This window comes from Pleurodeles waltl, chromosome 8 (genome assembly GCF_031143425.1).
Source record: "Pleurodeles waltl isolate 20211129_DDA chromosome 8, aPleWal1.hap1.20221129, whole genome shotgun sequence".
Taxonomy (NCBI): Eukaryota; Metazoa; Chordata; class Amphibia; order Caudata; family Salamandridae; genus Pleurodeles; species Pleurodeles waltl.
In genome coordinates this window covers 1089025534-1089048736 of record NC_090447.1, presented here as the reverse complement: position 1 = coordinate 1089048736, position 23203 = coordinate 1089025534, and positions in this window count along the sequence as shown.

Below are 23203 nucleotides of genomic sequence, written 5' to 3'. Positions count from 1 at the left end.
CACCCTCATTCTTGAGGTTCTGGGTGTCCGGGCATGGGGTCCCGGATTTTTATCATAAATTCGCACATGGGTCCACTGGATAGATTGGAAAAGAAAGACAACCCTGTGCATGCCATCTCCCCCATAAAGATAATTTCAGCATCATTGCACCATCCCCCAGGCCCTGGTCCACTCCATGGGAAATTATAAGCACAGTAGTGGTGCCCCACATGCTCTGAGGCAAGAAAGTAGGTCAAAGATTGTCAAACTTTAAAATGCTTTAAATCAGGGCCGTTTGGCCGATTTGGAAAATCCTGGGCTCATTTTACTCCTGTTGGTGTGCTCTATCCACACGTTTCACCTCAAAAGTGGTGCAGTCCTCCAAAAGCTGGTCCTCCTGGCTCTCTGCACCAGTTCTCTTTTTCAGCTTTGTTGGTGGGTGCAGAAATGTCCAGGGATTCCCTTAGCTGGTTCTCAGGGGGGATAATTGGGCCAACCTCACTGTCCCTTGGTGAGACCCACTGGTCCTGGGTTCAACAGGGCAGAGTCCTCGGTCCTGAGTGGGGGTCAGGGGGTTCCACCTTCCAGTTCTCCATGTCAGTCCCAGGATCCAGCAGTGCAGTGGCTAGAAAATCCATGGTCAAGAAAGAGTCTTAACCTGGAGCCAAGCTACCTATGAACTTTAACTAAGCTGCACATGACAGTAGCCTCCGACGAGTAGCCATCACAAGTGTGCACACATGTGCATGTGTGTTTACGTGCAATCAGACAAGTGCTCCTTACTGTTGCAGCAGCCTTATCTTAAAAGGTGGACACGGGTGGTAAACACACGCAGTCCATTTACCAGTGTGATTATTGTGTGTGAGACACCGTAGTAAGGCTCAACAACAGTAAAAAGTTCAGAAACTGGGTGATCAAAAAAGCAAAAAATCAGGGTGTACTGCTGGTTCAGAACCAAGTGCAACACCCTCTATGATGGAGGACAGCTCCAAGCTGTCCTTTGCATGGCAGGGGTTAAGAAATCACTCAGCACAGCAAGTCACCTTGCTACACTGCACTGCATGATAGGGTAAGTGTAGGAATTAAGTATATATGAGCAAGCTTTGTTCACTGGGCTGCAATCAATGCAAAGGGCAAAACACTAGGGGGCCAATTCACAAACCTGTCACCCCATGTAAAGCAGCACCCGAAGTTGCTGTGCTGCAGTGCGTGGTAGGTAGAAAGAAGGAAAGTGCCTCCTCTCACTCTCCTCTCCCTAGCACCAGTGCACAATCAGGATGATGAGAGGCATATACACATCTTTGTATCTGCGTGAGTCTAGTATAGGTTTTGTACTGGAAGGATACACTTCTAGAACAAAATACTGGCCCTCATTACGTCCCTGGCGGTGAGTGATAAAGTGGTGGTACTACCACCAACAGGCTGGCGGTAAGTACCACCAAATTATGACCATGGTGGTGATATCTCCCATAGACAGCCAATGTACCACACCAAACGCCAGGGTGGAAACAACAGCCATCACAGCGGTAGCCGCCAACAGCCAAGCGGAAGTCAAAGTTCTGCCCACCATATTAAGACCCTGCAAACCACCACCTTTTCCGGGGCGGTACGAACACCAACAAAAGGCTGGCGGAAACAGAGCACAGAAATGCAAGGACTCACCATTGGAGACACAGGGAAGAACCACGCCGCCATGGAACCCGAACTACAAGTTTTCCCGATGATCTTCTATGTTATGTTCCACCTGGAACACCAATGTCGAAGAAGACGATGACGGTGAGTACAGCTGCCTAGCACACAAGGGAGGGTGGGAGGAAAAAGAGAGTGACACACACACACACCACACACACCATTCACACACAAACCATACACACAACCAGCTGCACTACAAAAACAATTTGACCATGAAATTCAGCAGAATAATGCGAGGACAACAGGAATTGACAAAAGTGATTGTAATCAGTTCAACATCAAAATAAATAATCCAATTTGGCAATTAAATGGATATGTACACATGCACAAAAAAGGGACACTGCACAGTCCAAAGTTCAAAGGGCCCACATGGCCACAGGGCACAGTCAAAGGTCCAACTCGGATCTTGAGCATATCCGGATAGAACACTGCAGGGGCATCAGTATGCAAACAGGCAGGTACCTCAGGGGGAAGGAGGGGCACATCAGCCGGATGTGGGAACAAGCCCACTGGTTCTGGAGGGGGCAACATGCCCATTGCTCTTTGTCCTGGGGAGTGCAAGGCCACAGTCTCTCAGGTGGGTGTTTCGCGTAGGCTCTCATTATTCTAATGAGACTACTGGACTTTGAGCAGCAAGCTGACTGAGTCTGACCCACGGTGGATGACACTTGTCGCCCCAAATCCGGGCTTTGCTCCAGCTAACTAGCAGTGCCTCATCTCTCCCAAGAGGTAGAGACGATTGGGCAGCCGAGCGCATGACATATTGGTACTTCTCAGGGAAGACGTGGTCACTCAGGTCACAACCGGTTCTCTCATACACAGTGCGGTCTCATATTTAAATGACAATAAAAGCAGTATAATTTTAAAGATTGGTTTAATAAAACAACTGCATTTTGGATAGCAAAGCGTGAGCTGCAATAAACAGAACTACACAACACAACAATATAAAAATAGTGACGATGAGAGTGAAGCATAAGAATTAATGCTATCATAGTGCCACTAGAATCAATGGACTATTCCCTATCTAAATCATATTTCGAGCACAGCATGTTAAGCTCTAATCCTGCCTTTCAGGTTCCCCCGGGAGGGCATCAACCCTCATACCTGAGCAAAGGCCTGTGATCTGTGTCAGTATCTGCAGCGGAGCATTCAGCATACAGTTGTGGTTCCCTGGCTGGAATCTCCCTCTTGATGTGTAATAGGACTAGAAAGTGTTTTTATAACTAATACAGCAGATGTTCTAAGAAAATGTCCCTATGTAAGGATGTGTATTTTCTACGAATGTTGGAGACTAAACTTCTACCATTTTTACCGGCAATGTACCAGACTGTAGCCTTGACTGAAGCACAGGGTGATCAAGAATGCGTTGGTTGAGAACACAGAGCCGAACTAAGCAAAACAGTTTGATAGAAGAAATTAAAACAAGACCGTAAAACTGGTTATTGTATAAATAACAATGCAAAGCTGAATAAAATATATCTAGGTCAAGGTGCACAGCGGCAGCGCAAGGCCACAGTCTCTCAGGTGGGTGAATACCCCACTGGTTCTGGAGGGGGCAACATGCCCATTGTTCTTTGTCCTGGAGAGTGCAAGGCCACAGTCTCTGGAGCGGGTGTCTTTCCCACTGATTCTGGAGGGGGCAACATGCCCATTGCTCTTTGTCCTGGGGAGTGTGAGGCCACAGTCTCTGGAGTAGGTGAATACCCCACTGGTTCTGGAGGGGGCAATATGCTCATTGCTCTTTGTCCTGGGGAGTGCAAGGCCACAGTCTCTCGAGTGGGTGACTTGCCTACTGGTTCTGGAGGGGGAAGCCCGCACAGTAGCCCTGGAGGGTGGACTACATTGCTTCTGCCAGCGGTGATGGCTGCATGCTGGTGGTGGTTGGGGGAGGCTCACTGGCAGCCCCTGCACTCACTAATGGCTGCATGTTGGTGGTGGGCTCCCGGGCAGCCCTGCACTCACTGATGGCTGCATATTGGTGGTGGTTGGGGAGAATCCTGGGCAGCCCCTGCACTCACTGATGGCTGCACATCCACGGCTGGCCTCGGGGGCCCCATGACAGCTGCTTGTGGTGGCCCCACGTAGATTGCCTCTTGTCCTCCTGATCATGGGTTGGGGATCCCTTACCCTTCCCGGCAGGGGTGGATGGGCTCTTCCCCTCTCTGCCTGGTGGTGCAGTCGCCTTCCCCTTCCTCACTGCTCATGCAGGCTCCTTCCCCTTCTACATAGTTGGTGCAGGCTCCTTCCCCTTCCTCATGGCTGGTGCCAGACTCTTCCCTTTCATCCCAGGTTGTGCAGGCTCCTTCCCCTTCCTCACAGCTGGTGCCGGACTCTTCCCTTTCATCCAAGATTGTGCTGACTCCTTCCCCTTCAGTGTTGTTGGTCTGGTATCCCTACCACCATGAGTAGGTGGTGCTACCACTGTCCCCGTGGACTGTTTCGCTGAGGTGCTGGGCTGTGTCCTTGGTACCCTCCCCATACGTGCATGATGCGGGGCAGAGGGGTAGGGAAGAGGTCAATCTGGGAAAGGAAAAGCTTTTTAGGGAAGTTGGGGCGGGAGGAGGGAGGAGTAATGGGAGTGGAGGATGAGGGAGTGGTTGTCGGAGGTATATGTCTGCTGGATTTGGGTGAAGGTGCATGGGCTGTATGCTGTTGTGAGGTGGATGGCTGTTGGGTGTTTGAGTGCCTGTGTTCGTGTACTTTAGGAGGGGGTACAGACATGGCGGGAGAGGACACAAGGGACGCATGGATGGATGTTGTGGAGGTGTCTGGCAGTGAGGTGTGTGTTCTCCTTGGTGTGGTGATGATGCTGGTAGTGAATATTGATGTAGTACATGCAGGTGTGAGTTTGGACGTAACTGAGTGTGAGGTGGAGGAGGAGGAGGAGGGGAAGAAAGTGGAGGCAGTGGATGTTGTCTGAAACTGTATGGTGTTTGTATGAGTGCCTGTGGGATGAAGTGTGGTGCTTGTATTTTCCTGTGCCACACTTAGGTGTTGTCTTGTGTGCATGCTCATCTGACTGTGTGCTTTGGATGGGTTAGGGTTGAAGAGAATGGAACTGGGAAGTGGAAGCTGGAGGGGGAGATGATTGAAACAGGGACAATGGCTGCCATCAGAAAGGAGGCAAGAGCCTGAATCGATCTCTGTTGGGCTGCCAATCCACTGTGAATGCCCTCCAGGAATGCATTAGATTGCTGCATCTGGGCTGGCAGCCCCTGGATGACATTCACAATTGTTAATTGCCCTACAGAGATGGATCTCAATAGGTCAATAGCCTCCTCACTCATGGCAGCAGGGCTCACTGGGGTAGGGCTTGAGGTGCCTGAGGTGAATGAGATGCCCACCCTCCTGGGTGAGCGGGCACGGTCAATTTGCTGAGGGGCTACTGAGAGGGAGGATCTGGTACGGGGGTGGCAGCTGTACCTGCAGCTGGGGTGGTCACAGAGGTGTCTGCCACCACCAGGGTTTGCCATCGGAGGAGGTATCAGAGTCTGTGTTGTCCCCTCCAGTCTCTGCCATGGTGCTCCCCTCACCCTCCATCCCACTGGTTCCCTCAGCCGGTTGACTCTGCCTCCAGGGTCTGGAGGGATGCAGCTCCCTCTGTCACTGGTGCCCCTGCTCCTCCGCCAGATGATGCTAATGCACATAAGGACAGGATGACAAAACAAGAAAGTGGGGGAGAAAGACAAAGGATACACTGGGACAATGACTGCATCAACACCACCGTTGGTGTACACAGCACCCTCACACACAGGGTACAGGCCTACGCACTATGCATTGCACCAGTGAAATGGCTAGTCACCAAGGCATGAGGAGGAGCAGACACCGCCAACTGCAGCACACCTGGGACCCACGCAGCCCTGCCTAGAAGTGAATACTAATAAGCTAGGTAACCAGTATTTTCCATTCAACCCTTATCCTTCAGAGGACCTATGCTGCTATGTCTGGCCTGGCCATAGGGGCACCCACTAACACACATCCACCACCCAGATACCACCCCACCAGCCATAAGTTGTAATCATAGCCACTATACTTAACCCCTTGTGGCTGCTGTGGTGCCCTCAAGCACCCATCCAGCTCAGGGTAGGCCACTGCCAGTATGTGGGCCATCAAGGGGGTCAGGGTCCAACGGGCACCCCTTCCTCGTTGGGAGGCCATCCCCAGCTAGGCATTCACGGTCTTCCATGCCCACTATCTCAGGTCCTCCCACCATTTTCGACAGTGGGTGCTCCACCTGCCATAAACCCCCAGGTATGGCACGCCATATTCCCTTCTTTTGATGGGCGCTGACATGCAGAGGCAATACAAACAGGAGAACACCATTGGACAGACAGTCCAGCCTGTCATAAAAATGGCTCACCATACCTGTTTGCACACACATAGCCCAGGGCACACCATGTACACCGCCAAGAGGAATTCCACCCCTTACATGATGCCTTCCCACACAACTCCATGCATTCATCCCACATTCATTGTGCCCACAGTGTACTCACCTGTTGGTCTGGAGGCCTATACAGCAGTCCGTACTGGGGTAGGACCCCATCCACCAGTCGCTCCAACTCCTCAGAAGTGAAGGCTGGGGCCCTTTCCCCGGTCACACGGGCCTTTGTAGGTTCTAGACACAGGTCACAGCAGCACATTCAGTGTAGGTCCTCTCCTATGGAAGGTCAGTAAACAAGTGAGGAATGTGACTTAAAATGGTGGTCATGTTCATGGTGGTGCATACTATCACTGCTGGTGTAGATCCACATTGGCCACTGTACCCCACAGGGCCCGATCTAAATCAATGAGGAATTGTACGGCGGATCACGACTGCCTACTGCCATGGCAAACAACGTCGGCGGCATGACCTCACTTCCACCTGTCCCTCCACACAGGACAGGCGGTTTCATGGGGGGTGAACAGGCCTATTGATTATTTCTGTGTCACATGATATATAGGCACATACCTTTAAATTACACTGTCCTAAAACATGATTGCATGATGTGGACTGCTGTTGTGGTTTAGTTGTTTAAATTGTGACATCCTACTCAGTCTTGTGCCCCTTAGATACCTACCGCTGTGGATGAATAGGAGATGGAGACATACCCCTGTGTACAGAACCCTGGTGGACTTGGTTACACTGGAGGACAGGCACATTATAGTCATCTATAGACTGGACAGGGCCACAATCAGAGAGCTGTGTGCCCATTTGGAACCTGACCTGATCTCAGCTCTCTGTCATCCGACTGGGATCCCCCCTCTTGTGCAAGTTCTATCAGTGCTCCATTTCCTGGCAACTGGATCTTTCCAAGTGACAGTGGGCTTGGCAGCAGGAATGCCATAGCCAATGTTCTCAATAGTGCTGGCAAGAGTCTTGCCTGCCCTGATAAAATACATGTGCAGCTACATTTCTTTCCCCCAGGTGGAGGATTTGGCCACTGTGAAGGCTGGGCTTTATGCAATGTGACAAATCCCCAATATAATTGGTGCGATTGATGGAACACATATTGCGTTTGTCCCCTCCCCCGACAAAATGAACAGGTGTGTAGGAATTGTAAGAGCTTCCACTCCATGAATGTGCAGATGGTGTGCCTGGTGGACCAGTACATCTCCCACGGCAATGCTAAGTATCCTGGGTCGGTGCATGATGCCTTTGTCCTAAGGAATAGCAGCATTCTAAATGTGATGTCCCAACTACAGAGGCACAGGGTGTGGCTAATAAGTGAGCCTTAGTCCCCACCCAATATATGTTGGTGTATGCCTATGCTATTGACCATATAGGATAGTAGGTGGCTAACTGTTGCCCCTCAATATTTGCGGGTGACTCTGGTTACCCAAACCTATCATGGCTGCTGAGCCCTGTGAGGAATACCAGGACAAGGGCAGAAGAACGTTATAATGAGGCACATGGGTGAACCAGAAGGATCATCTGAATCAGCCTCCATCTCACTCACCCAAGAAGGTCTGCCAGATAGTAGTGGCATACTGCATGTTGCACAACCTGGCCCTCAGACACCATGTACCTTTCCTGCAGGAGGAGGAGACTGGAGATGCCCCTGTTCCAGTAGTGGACCCTGAGGACAGTGAGGATGAGTAGGCAGAGGATCAGGATGTGGACAGAAAATTGGTGATATGTCAGTACTTCAAATGACACACAGGTGACACAGTGCAACTTCACATTTCTATGACTATTTATGTATTCTGTTTGGCATTGGCATGCTGGCATTACCCAGGTCGTTCACCTACTTACTGTTACCTAAGGATATTCATTTTACAGATGTTGGTGATATGACAACAATGTCCTGATTTGATCACAACAGCCAGCAACAGGTCATTAATTCTATGCTCATATATGCAATGGTTGTAGCTGTTTCAATCAATATAAATTTGCAATACATGAAATACTAGTAGTTGAGTTTTATCCAAGGGTGTTTATTGTTGTGCTAAAATATAGAGGGTAAAGTGCAATGGAATAGGGTGATGATTGAGGAAAATCCAGGGTATTGTTCCAGTCTGTTTGTAGCACAGGTGCAGTATCCATTGGGATATAGGAAGGGGAGCAATGGCAGTTCAAGGTGGACAAGGTGACTGAGTGGGACACATGGTAGACTGTCAGGAGAGTCTCATTTCCTGGCAGTGGTCTTGGCAAGTGTCTCTGGCTTCTGTCTGGTCCGCAGGGAACTTTGCAGGGTGTTTCACCTTTTGCAGTGGGAGGGATTCTGGTGGCCTGTAGGTCCTGTCGTGGGGCATCCTGGCCACTAGCAGCAGCAGAAATGGAGGGTTGTTCAGATGATTGGCTAGTGGTAGGCGCCTGCTGGTGTGCTGTTGCCTCCCTCATGATGTTGGCCATGTCTTCCAGTAACCCTGTTATGGAGATCAGGGTGGTGTTGATGGCCTGCAAGTCCTCCCTGATCCCTGGATACTACCCCTCCTGTAGCCACCTGTTCTCCTGAACGTTGTCAGGGATCTGGCTCATCGTGTCCTGGGAATGTTGGTAGGCCCCCAGGATCTCGGAGAGTGCCTCCTGGAGAGTCTGTTCCCTGGGACTGTCCTCCTCCTGGTGCACATCAGTCCTCCCAGTGTACCTGTTGGCCTGTGCCTCGGTCTCATGAACGGTTTGCCCACTGCCACTGACCACAAGTCCCTGATTGTCTTGTGGGCGAGGTGTGCCCTGGGGTCCCTGTACAGGTGGGCAGACTTCTGATTGAAGTGTCCTGGGGACAGTGGTGTGGGTACGCTGGGTGGGTGAGGGGTGTTTTTCCTGATGGGGGAGGCTGTGTGATGGTCTGTGAGTGTGCTCGGGTGACTGGCTGCCCAGTGGTCCCTGATGGGCCAAGTAGGTCGTCCAGATCCAGAAGTCCATAGTTACTGTTATCACTGGGGGCCTCTTCTGTTGGGGGACTGGAAAGTGGTGGCACCCCCTCGCCACTGACATTGGCTAGGGTACCTGTGGGGAGGTAAATGATGTATTCTGCTTCAAGTGCATGACATTTGTACTTCCGTAGCTTCCCCTCTATGGTTGTTTTTACCCTGACAGCTTTTGCTTGTGTATAGTGTGGGATTGTTAGTTTCCCTATGCTGTGCATGCTTTAGTGATGAGTGTCCATGCAGGGCTGGGAGGGGTGTCCATGCATTTGTACAGCATGCCGGACCTGGCATTAGGATTAGTGAGATGTGTTGGTGGAGTGTGTGGGATGTAGTGGAATGATGGGAGTGAGGGTGTGGGTGTGTGATGGCATGCAGTTATGGGGGTGATAATTGTTATATGTTGACTTACCAATGTCCAGTCCTCCGCCAACTCCAGCGAGTCCCTCAGGATGCAGTATTGCCACTAACTGCTCCTCCCATGTTGTGAACTGCGGGGGACGAGGTGGGGGTCCCGCCAGTCCTCTGTATGGCGAGCTGGTGTCTTGCTGCAATGGAACATACCTTCCCCCGTAGGTCGTTCCACCTCTTCCTGATGTTGCCCCATGTTCTTGGGTGCTGTCCCTGACGTTGACCCTTGCTACAATTCTCCGCCATAGCTCCATCTTCCTTGCTACAGATATTTGCTGCACCTGTCCCCCAAAGAGCTCTGGCTCTACCCCGACGATTTCCTCCACCATGACCCTTAACTCCTCCTCAGTGAAACGGGTGCCTTTGTGGTGCAATGGGTGTTGTGTGATGTGTGTTGGTGAGGGTGTGTTGGGTAATGTTGTGGGGTGTGTGATGTGGAGTGCTTGAGGGGTGTATGGGTGTATGTGGTGTGTGTGTCTAGTTGTCTCTGTGCTCTTCTTCTCAGTCTCCTGGTGGCAATTGTTGTATGTAAGGGGTTGGGGGTAATGTGGGTGGGTGTTTTATAGTGGTGTGGGTGTTTGAGTGCGGTGTGTGTATGGGTGTCAGGTGTGTGTATTTGGTATTGTCCAATGTAGTGTTGTTTTGTATGTGGGTGTCCATTCTGAGCATGGTGGTGTGTACCGCCAATGGTTTACCGCCGTTGAATGTCCGCTGTGGTGATTCGTGGGTCATAATGTGATGGGTGTTGTTCTGTTGCCGTAACGCTATGGGGTTTGGAACCACCACTTTATCACTGACCTTTAGTCAGGCGGATTTGTATATGTGGCTGTATTCTGTCGGATTGGTGTGTGTGTCATAATATGGTGAACAGATATTCCCCAGCGTGGCAGTAAGTTGGCAGCTGTCAGTGTGGCGTTAAGCAGGATTTACCACCAATGTCATCATGAGGGCCACTATGTCGAGACAAACTGCAAAACATTTCCTTCTTTGTAAGTGTGCTGAACATTGCAGCACACATGCAAAATCAGACACAAAATGAGAAATAAAAATATTTCTAATTTTAACGCCTGCTTCCAAGTGGCATTATTTTTTAAGTAAAGCTCTGTCTACTATTGTTCATATATAGGATTTTGCATCAAAAAGTGTGGATGGTAGCAGGGGAACACAATAGTACCACCAATGTAATGCCGTTCTGATGAACCTTAACACAGAGAAGCACTTTGCGCTGCTTTGCAGTACTTTTAGGCAACTTTAAATCAAACAAAATTCATTTTGCACAGGTTGGGTCACTTTTATGATGCAAACCCAGCACAAAAGGCTTCTGTAGCTGAGACAAAGGATAGCATATAGATGCATTTTTTTAAAATTGTTAATTTTGAGTCTATTCTGAATATATTTTGTAAAAATTAATATTGTAGGGCATATTTATTAGAATGCCACCTTGCTGCAATGGGTGACAGGGAAAGGGCAGCAATGCAATTAACGTTGTATGGCACATTCCTGTTTTTTCCCTGCACTGGCACATAATGTGTTGCCTAGCACCAGCACAGGTACCCTTGCACAGTGGTGCAAGGGTGCCTGCAATATAAGCAGGTTTGTTTTTATGCAGTAAGGGGCACCTTCCTACACAAAAACAACCCTGTGAAGCATATGCCTCTTAGAAATAAAGATAAAGATATTCCTAACTATGCCTCACCTGGGGAAACATAGGATTTTGAAGCACTCCCAAGTTTACCAGGAATGGTAAATCTGAGAATGTGCCAGAATCCAAGGGTAGATGCGTGAGAACACCCACACCCACCCATGGAATTCTTTCCCAGGGCAGAGTAATGCAATGCAGCAGTTAGCATTGCATTACTATAAATTTAGATCTAAATCTAACTGAAGAGTTGAATCACTCTTGCAACCCATTGCGTGACTCAAGAGCGACACAACTCTTTAAGGAATATGCCACAGTATGGGGCAAATTTACAAGAAAGCTGCGATGCACCTCTTTTTTTGTGCAACCCTGCACCCCCCAACTTCACCATGGTAGAGCTGTTCAATACAGCGGACCATGGCACACGTTAGCACAATAGCATAAAAAATGTTGATGCTACTGTGGTGCATTGGTTGACTAACACCAGAATTAGTCCAGCAATGCGTAGGGAGGCCCATTGGAAACAATGTGAGCATACCTTTAATGCCTGCCTTGGACAGGCGTTAAAAATTATGGGAAAAATGGTTCAGTGAAATCTCATAAATTTCACTGTGCCATTTTTCTAACAGGGAAATGCCCCCTTGCTTACATTATGCCTGTTGCAGGCATAATGTGGCGCAATGTGCTTGCATTTTGACACTTTGTAAATCTGGTGTGGGGAAAAGACCTCCTGGACGCCACCTTAACGTTAAAAACAAATGATGATAGGGCAGCTCAAGGAGGTGCTAAAGGCTTGTAAATATGCCTGCTATTTCTCATAAATATCACTGTGTGAAAAAGAGAAACTTATGTTATTGCTTTTTCAGACTGAGTCAAAAGTAGTTACTGTTCTTTGAGAGAGTGGTAGAGCTGTGTATTCTACATACATTTTCTGACAGAAACATATACGTTCAAATAAAAAAGAACAGTCTTTTATATGACTACAAATGGTATGCTGCCTTAAATAGAAGCTGATGTAGACAATTCAAATAATTTGAAGGATTTTAATATCATTTAGTACAATAATAAAGTCAAAGAAAACAAAGCATGTGCCTGACAGCAAATTAGTGTGATCTAAAGCTGGCTGTTGAAAGGTATTGTATCACATGCATATGAATCACAATAGAAGTCAGACAAAAACAAAATATGCATGTATAACAAAAACAATGTAACAATACATGATTGTAATGCAGGGTTGTTAAAAGTATTAAGTGATGGGAATGTGCAAGATGTCAGAACACAGCTGTATTTTAAAAGAATAATAATATATACCTAAATTCAACGAAAATGAAGAGAGCTAAAGAAAGGGGAAAGAAGGCATTTTAATGTTTAGCTGTTGTTAAGAAACCTTTGGATAAAAAGTTTACAAAAAGTCAGTGGGTCTTAATAACATGACAGAAAAACAAACCAAACATCCACTATAACTCAGGTTAGGTGCCCAAAGATAAATGTGGTGGTACTGAAACTGGAACTTTAGGAGGCCAAAATTGTTAATTTAGTACTTAGAATTAATTATACAAGGGATCGAACCTGAAGATTGCATTCACTGAGGTGGCTTTAAATCCAATATGTGAAAATCAAGCAATATATGATGCAAGCAGGTTCTACTAAAAAATCTCTGGCTTGGAGCAAGGGCATTTCAATCACTGAGGCTTGGAGCAATGCCATTTGATACTGTTTTCTCAGTTACTTCATCTTTTGCAGGCTTATTGGAGTTTGCATCTACTCAGGGGCAATATAAGAGACTTGGACCTGGATAGAGAATCCATACTCTGACCTGAGTTTCCGAGCATGTGTTGTACAGTTGTTGTCTAAAATTGTGACATAGTAATATCATCTTTCTTGAATAGGCACTGAAGCGTTCTTTTGATTCTTTGAATTAAGTCATCAAAAACAATAATTTCTTTTGGTGATGAAAATGGCCCTGAGAGTAATGCAACAGTACTAGCATTAGTACATTACTAGTTTATATTAAATAGTCAGAATTGTTTAGCTGTACAACTAGTCCCAGAGTTCTTCCAGTTGTCCAATGTAGGCATTGGGATATATTCCCAGTAGATTCTAGTCAACATCTGTCCTAGGATGTTTTACCTTCCAGATGCCTTCAGGCCAGCAGGGTCCAACAACAGGTGAATCATACTGCAGTAAAAAAGCAACTCAACTGTGTTTCGGATTTAGTAAGGTGACTATCTTCCTTCTCCCTTTCACAGTGTCCTCTGTCAGGCAGTGATTGCGCACACAATAAGGACAATATCAATGTCCGTACTTTGGCTGATAAAGCAATTGTCTTCTATAGTTGTATTATCCCTCACTATACTACACACTTGCACTGAGGGTTTGTGAATCCAACAGTTGTGAAGATGTCAGACCCCCTTTGGAGAGACACAGATCAGACAAGGGCAATTGGGATGTAACTATGGAAGTTGAAGTCATTTGTCACTAGTTTTCTGGGTTTTTTCATGCCAATGTTTTGTATACTGAGCCAAGTACCACGCTTTCCACATTTGACTCTCAGACTAACGAGGGTGAGTAATCCAAGGCTGGCAGTAAATAAGTGGGTTGAAATCTCAGAACTCAACAATCAACCAAAAGACACCAAGAGAAAAAAAAGAACAATGCTCAGCACAGTACTTGTCTTTTTGAAAATAAAAGTCCTTTCAAATACACTGCAATACTATAGACTACACAACTAAATCAACATCTGCAGAGTAATAATCCTAGTCACAATGTCTTTGTAGTAGTAGCCCTCCCCTTTCTCTCTCTGCTCTGTCACTACTGGGTGATTTTATCTAAATAGACCTCTAGAAACTGTGACAGGAGCATGAATGAGGCACAGCTGCATACTTTTGGACACATTTATCAACATTTTGTGGGTCCCTTGTGCCACACAAGGCTGACATAAAACCTAGATGAGATTTACCAAGCCATGCAAGACCATCTTGTGTGGCTTAGTAAGTGTGACCCAGGGAGGCGTTCAATGGGGAGGGCATGGGTCTTCCCACACATCCACCCATAGATTATCACCAGTTTTGTAGTGGTTATCAAAAACAGACTCATGTCCTCATACTCACATCAGGCCATTGCAGCAGCTGGTTCTTGACCATAGGTGAGGCCGGCAGTTTTAGCATGCTGTTCTGGTGACAATCGCAGAAGAGGCTGGGTGCAGCCACACCTTCAGCCTGCTCGGCTTCTCGTGTGCACTGACAGGGCCTACTAGGTGCTGGGATTCCTCAGCAGTCATGGCCTGCTTATAGCCTGATGCAAATGAAAACACAAAAGGGGAGCTGTAGCTCACAAGGGCCTGAGCAAGAATCACACAGTACAGCAGTTGTATCCAAACAAAGGCCAGTGAGAATCACTCAGCATTGCATCTGCAGCACAACCTAGGCTGGTACAAGCTTTACACAGTAGGCAGTTCCAGGCCAATCTGGGACGGACCCACAGCATTTTCAGTCCCACACATGCTAGAGCTTCATCATGCAGCATTAGAGGTTACAGTGTGACAAAGGGCTCACCAGGTTCTCGACGGGAACCATTGGGACAACCTAGGAGACCTGCTGGAGTAGAGGTTGCCCCAAGCCTTTACTCTCTAAGGCCATCTGTTTTCTTTGGGTGGTCTTCAACTAGGAGGATACAGGACTTCTCTTCATTGAAAGTGTCACCTTCTACAAGGCAAGGCAGACTCCTTCTGCCTAGGCAGGCAGGATAGTAGGCACTAGGGAGATCCACAGGTCTTCAAGCAGAGAGTGTGACTTCAGGTGAAGGTCCCTCACCTCCTTATATGCTAAACACTGGACAGGGAAGTGGTCCTCTATCTGTTATAAGAGCACACTTGGTTTTCCTCTCCAGGTCATAGGAGAGTTACCAGACCTCACAAATTCATGGCAATCTTGGACCTCTATGCACACACAGGAGTTAACATGATCCCAGGGCTAAAATAAAAAGTCAGGATCAGAGTCATACGTGCTTGGGCACTTAGGGCTAGAGTACATGCTAGATCACCATGTAGGGGACATTTCCACCACAACAGAAACTGTTGCTAGCTATATATAGAGCTGTAGTGCTAAAAAATGCATGGATGGGTGTGGACTCTAACTGTGAGAACATAAAAAGTCCAAGTTTGAAAACTATGAAAACCCATGGTCAAAGCAACAAATGCAACAAATGCTTCTACTGGGAGTGGTTAACCAACAATGTAAATAAAGAGATTGTGACGAATTTGTTAGATGACCTAAATTCAAAACACATACTTCCATTAATAGCATAGTAATAGGCATGATGACATAGGGCCTGATTTAGGTATTGGCGGACGAGTTACTCTGTCTCAACAGTGACGGATATCCTGTCAACCGAAATCTAAATCCCATTATATCCTATGGGATTTAGATTTTGGTGAATGGGATATCAGTCACCATTGTCAAGGAGTAACTTGTCCTCCAATATCTAAATTAGGCCCCTAGTTTGGTAAAGAGTGTAGTGCAGCAACACCAGTGTGAGGCTGACACCCTGGTACAGCAGCTGGGAGAGATAGCAACAGGAGAAGTGAGTACATTGATCCTCTGTTAGTTTGTGTGAGCCCATGGTCTGCTATTCCATGTGGAAATAGTGTCAATGGTGACTCTGAAGTGACTCTAGTCCCGGATTGTGGGCTGTGCTTTGATTCTCTAATGGCCTATGATTTACCTTTCTGTAGGAAATTGGGTTACAACGGTTGAGGGGGGTAAAACCCTCCTCTAGCAACAACCATAATCTTTGCCTTGGTGAGGCACAAGCAAACCCCAAATTAACTTGTGCTCAACCTCTGGTAGCTTTGGCACAGAGCAGTCAGGCTTAATTTAGACGCAATGTGTAAAGTACTTATGCAGTACTTCAAACAGTAACAAAGTGAAAACACAATAGAAGAAAAATCTAACTTCAATTTGGAAAACTACAGCAAAACTTAATAAATAACTTGACACTGAAACAACAAAAATCCAATCAGTGGAAACAGAGATATGCAATTTTAATGTTTTAAGTGAAAGTAGTGCCACAAAATCCCAAAGTGCCAAGGGCAGCTATCTGGTTGTGAGAGATCAGGAGAAAGTCTCAAATTGAGGCTGACCACAATAGAGCACTGGTCAGCTACAGGGACCAAGATAGTCATGCTGAAAAGTTACCTTTTGGTCCAGAGAAAAGAGTCATGATCACTGTGGAGGGAGCTGTGAGGAGCAGGGAAATGTTGTGGATAGTTGTAGATGTAGCATGAAGAGCAGGCCTGGCATCACACAGAGTAGTGGCTATAGTGTGAGGATGCTGTCGTTGTTTGCAAGCAGTCAGGCCGGAGCTTTGCATTGGTGTTCCCTGAGAGCAGTCAATGCTGTAGCATGAAGGGTTGGGTTGGCAGAACTTCGGGTTTGCGGGCAGTGCAAGCTACAAGGTATAAGCACCAATGGGCTCATTCGCAGTTGCAAGCTCTCTATTGTGTGTGGCTGTCTTGAAGGAAAGAACAAGCCCCAACAGTCAGCTATACCTAGTCATGTGACTTGGAGATAGGCTGTAGGCTCTTGATAGCTAAGACAAGAAAATTGCAACTTTCTAAAAGTGAGATTTTCAAAATTGTAATTTCAAATCTGAGCTTACCATAAGGGAACATTCTGTCAAAATTACAATTCCACAGACACCAAACATGAACTGATTACCTGTTCCTATTTGAAAGTTACAGCATATTAAATGTAATGAGATACCTCAAGTGGCAGCAGCAGACTTTTCAGTAGTGAAAAACATATTTAAGAATCTTTCCTCACCAGGGCAGGTAGAACTCAAGCTTACATGTCCTTCTTTTGAAATACATTGCACCCTGCCCTGTGGTATGTTTAGGGTCTATCCCAGGGTGACATATGTGTATTAAAAAGGAAGGTTTAGGCCTGCATAAACGTTTATATTGCCACATCAAAATGGCAGTTTATAGCTGCATACACAGGCTCTGCAATGGCAGGCCTGAGACATAGTTCAATTGCTACTTAAGTGGGTGGCAGAATCAGTTCTGCCGGTCCACAAGTAGCATTTAATTTACAGGTCCTGTGTACATGTAGTACATTTTACTAGGGACATATAGGTACATTAATTATGCCCTTTCAGGATAAACCAATGTTACCATGTTTTAAATGAGCATGTGCCCTTTAGCACTGGTTAGGAGTGGTAACTTTTACAGAGTCCTAAGGCAAGCAAAAATTAGATCAGCAAAAAAATAGAGGCAGAAGACAAAACGTTTGGAGAAGACCTCCCTAAGTCTGACAGATCTAACACTTTCCTATTTCCACATAATGTAAGTGTGATGGTGAACTGTGAGCATTTTTCCGTGGTGTGAGAGACATATGCAGTATAGACACCAATTGGTCTCTGCATACCGAGGATATTTGTACAGACTAGCCCCAGAACTGCAGAAAAGGCATGTATAACATTAATAATTTCATCACCACAAATGTTTGTAGTTTTCATGTAATATTACCCAACCAACATTGAGCTTCATAAAAACATTAAAGGTGAGTCCAGGAGGTTCACACACCCTATTCAATTAGAACTAATTCCATCAAGATTCAGAGCTGAGGTTAATGCCTTTTATTATTCTCACTTAATGTTATCCACTAGATGACTGATGGATAAGCAATTGGTGATTATACAGAAGATATCTTAAAAAAGGTAAAGTATCCCATGTTTGCAGTCCTATTTCACTGCTTAGTGTAATAAAAACATTGTAAAATGTATTGATATGTTATTTGATAATGAATGTTTTAGAGAAATCAGTAGTACCTTGGCTTTCACTGTTCAATGCTGCTTCTCTTTGCAGGAGAAGAATGAAGAATCATGTTCATGCTAGGGCCCCAATCTAATGCATCAGCACCCTGCTTCTGTTTTACAATAGCCATGTATCTTTCTTGGATCAGGGTGTGTCTTTAAAGCATCTATAGCTAAGGTCATTTAGTGTAGCATTCATAACAGTACTAACTATGGGGATTATTTATGAGGAATTGGTGTGGGGCGCTGCCAGAAGTATTTTTGCTGCACTGCCCTATGCTAATGTGAAAGAGCGGGAATGCACTATATTTCTGTAACATGGTGCATTCCTGCCCTTCCCCCCTGTGCTGGAGCAAAATGACTGTCTATAACCAATGCAGCTACCCTTGCACCATGGTGAAAGGGTATCTATTTTGCATGCAAGATTGCTTTTGTGCAGGAACGGGCACCTTCCTACACAAAAACAATCCAGAGAGGTGTTTTCCTCATTCTATGTGTGCTGCAGAATGCAGCACACATGGAAAGAGGACAAAACAACGAGAAATAAAAATATTTATCCTTGTTATACCTGCTCTAGGGAAGCACTGCCCCAGGTTTACAAGATTAAGTAAATCTGTCACAGAATCAAAATCCATAAGTGTTGCATGGGAAAACCTACTACAACGCCCATAGAACACCTTCCTGGCGCAGAGTAAGGCAATCCAGTGACTTTGTACTGCCTTGTCTTACTCCATATCTATGAGACCATTCAAAGCCATGCAACGTAGCTTTGAGTGGCCTCATTGATATGGTTGAGAGGCTTGCTCTGCCAGAGCATCAAAAAAAGGTGATGATCTGGCAGTGCAAGGTTCTGATAAATATGCCCTTAGATGTCATCAAAAATAATGTATGTGGCAGGGACTTGGCTAAACAGGTGCAGCATGTACAATGGCACTGGTACCCAGAGCTCTGAGGGCCGATTAACCCTAATAATTGCTGTATTTTGCTATCCCAACAGAAGTCAAAGGGGCCACTTTCCATGTTTGCACCAGGGAGTATGACATCCTTGCTACACTACCTATATGTGGAAGTTTTAATGTGGTTATTACCACACTGAAATGATAATGCGGCTGCGATCCTATTTTGCTGTTGGTATCTGCAGAATGCCACGTGTTAACCTTTTCTCCAGGCCTATATCACTCATTTTTGGGGCTTTAGTCCTAATCCCTTTTAGGGTTAGATTTGATGTCTGGTAGAGAGCAGCTTCTTTTGTGAACTGCGCCAAGGGCGTAGCTTCCATTGGTGCTATAGGTCCAATATCACTGGGGCCAGTGGCCTAAGAGTCCCACTGAACCCAAATTTATACTGTATTTTATAACACAAACAGCAAACTGGAGGACATATCCTGTCCTGCACTAGGGTCAGGGACACAACGGTTATGCTACTGAACTCAGAATTCGTGTGCGTCTAATTGTCATCTGTGCGATGTTGACTTTTCTCATTACTTTTTTCTGCTTTGGTATTTTCAAGCCACATGTGCAAAGCATTAATTGCATTTTCCATGCCGTAGACCATGCAAGGCATAAACATATCGCTTGGTCAATCTGGATTTGCGTGTCTAAAAAATATGAAATATTGAATGCGATATTGTGAGTGACATTAGATGCACTCATCTTTTAGTTGTGACTGGCAAGGTCCTTAGCTTTATTTGCAAATGGATTAATCAACGCGTCCAAATGTCCTTGGAAAAAGTTGCACCGATGAAAACACTGTCTTTGGTGTTTGTACGTTGCTAGTATTTCGTTGCTCTTGTTTTTATTTATTTATTCCCTATTTATTATGTTAGTTGTTTTCATGTCCACCTTCTTTCATTACCACACTGTTTCAGTCTTAGGTACATTAGCTGCTTTAGAGTACAATACGTTTCTTTCTCCTGCTTTTAGCATTTTAAAAGGTAATGAAAAGCTAGGTTAATTACGTAGTGAAGAGCAGGAGTGTTTCATCATTCAGAGACTTAAAGGTGTTAATTACTCATTTGTACCAGGTTTAATGAATCTGCTTAAGAACTGCATGCCCCACTATATGTCATGTGGCTGTTAGCTGCACTTTTAAAAAGCATATTGTGTGTAATATCCCATTAACTGATGATGGATTGAGAGCCATATTATGGTCAGGGTTGCATTTCGAACTGTAAAAAAGTCAGTTAGCATGAGAAATTGATCAACATAATGTTTGATGTTTGCTTGTTTTCTGAGTACACCGTGCCCGGACTTGCAATAAAGTACAGACAATCAAATGTTCGGTTCTGTTTTGCCGTGGTATATTAGAATTCCTCTGCCAAGTACTGGCTGCTTTAGGTTGCCATATGGACTGCCCTTGGCGAAGCTGGCATCTCACCACGGTGTCTCCCGCACTACTGAAACAGACAAGAATATTTGCGTTTTTTCTGCAGTGTACGATGGATTACTGCATTAATGTGCAGTCACTGTCAGCAATTAAATACTGAAGATTTAATATGCGATATCCTTCCCCCGTCCATACTGGAGCAACGAAAGGACATGGGTGGCTCTTGTTTTCATGTTGAGATAAGGTTGACATCTACCACCTTCTGCATTCATGGGAGTAATAATGTCTAAAACAGTTTGATAGTAGTGTAACTCCACCTCATTTGCTCACCAGTCTGTTGTGCCCGCCAAAGTAAAAACCAAACTGGACCAGGGCAACATCTTCGGGACTCCATGAAATCAAACTTACTCATTTAATCCATTCATTACTGTTTATTTCTGGGATATGTACGTCCATAAAACATATCAAACCCTACAAAGAGATAAATAGTATACCTGCAATACTTCATATACGAGTATATACAGAAAGCAAGTAAAATAACCTACTACAAAGACCATCTATTTATATCACTAGGGCAAAATAAAATCCTTTTCTGCTTCCTCGAAGCCAAACAGTATATACAAATTTGATCAAGCCAAAAACAATGAGTGTGTGTGTGTCCGAATGTAATAATCTTGATAACGTGCAATAATGTGTGATACCTAGGGTCCAGCTTAGTGGTCTGATCCACTTCCTTCTTGCAGCTTTGTACAAAAGAATACAACTGATCTATCTCCTAGATCCGGTCATTGCATACTTACCAAGTTCGATATACTAGACTCCCATTTGCATATGAGCCTGTTAATTAATAGGTTTCCTAACCCAAATTTGATATACAGGGTTCTAGCCTGAAGTGGAAAGATCTAATTCATGTAAGTCCTAGAAAGTGGACTTAATCACCATAAATTTATCAGTGAGTCTTTCATATTTCCTGGTCCTGTGCCACTGTTGCAAAGCATGATCTCAATAAGTGAGTTTTACAATATCCTGTGTTGTACTGTTAATAGATGAGAAACCACGCCAAAGGTTTTCGAGCCTCAGGACCTTAAATCAAGTTTTTATGTGGCGTAGCTATGTTATTGTGTAGGCCTTGACGATATTCATAATCTCTAAAAGGCCGTTTCTATATAGGACAAGTTTAGGAATTGACCACAATGTCATCCAAAGGGTTAGGAGACTATAACCAGCTACGACCCCTATCTTTTTCATGCGCATGTCCAGAAAAAATGGTTAAATAGGAGTGCATTGTGACAGAGTAAATAAAGACCTCAAGAAGTTGCTCTATTTCCGTGACAGGTCTTTTAACATTGTCTACTCCCCAGATTTCTGCGCCATGTAGTCATGTAGTTTGAGCTTTAGCATGATAGACCTCAATTGTTGGTGACACAGATCTGGAACTGGTAGGTCTGCATATTTTAACAACTGCAGCAGATCTATGGAACATTACTGCCTCACTTGTCTGGATGTGGAAGTACCGTGTAAATTAGTTCTCAACCCTAATTATCAAACAGTCAAATTTGTCGACTTTATGTAGCTGAATTTCCCCCATCCTGAGACCACCTCTAAAAGACTTGTGAGGTTAAGGGTCGTATATTTGGTCTTTGAAGTGCTGATTTCTAGGCCCCACAAGTCACAAACATCAATGAATTTCAGTACACTTTGTAGGCCCCCAGGGGTTCACAAGATGAGATGAGAGTCATCTGCAATGAGGAGAGCTAGAATGGATTTAGCCTCCAATTTGGGGGAATCATCGACACCCACCTTAAGGAAAATTATGACATCATTAATGTATAGGGAGAATAGGGTGGGGCTTAAAATACAATTCTGACGAACCTCACTATCTATTGATATATGACCTGTAAACTCATCCTGCTAGCTCCGTTGCACTAGAGCGTGACTATATCATGAAACCTTACTAAGAAGTTGACACTGAAAGAGTATGGAGGTTCCTACATTTTTTAAAAATACTCTGCACTGCCGGTCCTCAGACGGAATGTTGGGAGTGGGTATAGGTATTAGCTGGAATTTCTCATCAAATCAATTAGCAATTAACATTTGGAATTACTTTGATTCAGAGTCAAAAATGTGAGTTGATTTAAGTTTAAAATGATTTATTTTTCTCATTAAGTTCTCAAGCTTTATTAGGCAATCAAAAGTTACAGAATATATATATATATATACATATATATATATATATATATGCATATATACATATATATATATATATATATATATATATATATAAAAACTAGTGGCTATCAATAGTAGGTTGTTATAGTTAGGACCTGGTTTCCATAGGAAGAGTGTTTTTTGTTTTGCTTATAACTTTGGTGCTGCTTAATGAATCTTGACAAATTTTTCAAAACTTATATTTTGCTAGTTCAGCTTCTGTCTGGAAAGTTTTGGGCTGATCTCTCAAGCAGGGCCTGAGAAAAAAGGGGGGTCCCAAAACACATTTTCCCCTATCCGAACCACTGAACGTAATTCCACCAAATTTGGCCCAAAGCTAGATGCTGTTGCACAGATCATGCTTTTTGTGGTTTGGTGTGAATCTGTTCAGTAGTTTTGGACTAATTTAAGGCCAAAATATATACACATCTAGGGACACGGATCGTCCACGGATCCAACTGTCCTCGTGCTGATTGGCTGGTAGTACTTCAACAAGGAAGTGTTGGCAGCCATCTTGGGGCTTGGCTGATGCCGAGACCCCCCCCCCCAAAAAAAGTAAAAAAATAAAGAAACGGGGCCTGTGTAAGATAACCTGACCCCTTAGCTCAGCCTACCAGGGCTAAAAAGCATGTTTTTTTATTTTATGAACAGAATTATGGTGGATCTGCGGATCTTGTGTAAGTTTAAAAAAAAAAGGAAGCATGGTCTCCTGCGATTCATTCTCACACGCTGCCCTGGGGACCACCATCGCCCCAGGGCTTTCATTAAATATGTGAGGGGGCCATGTGC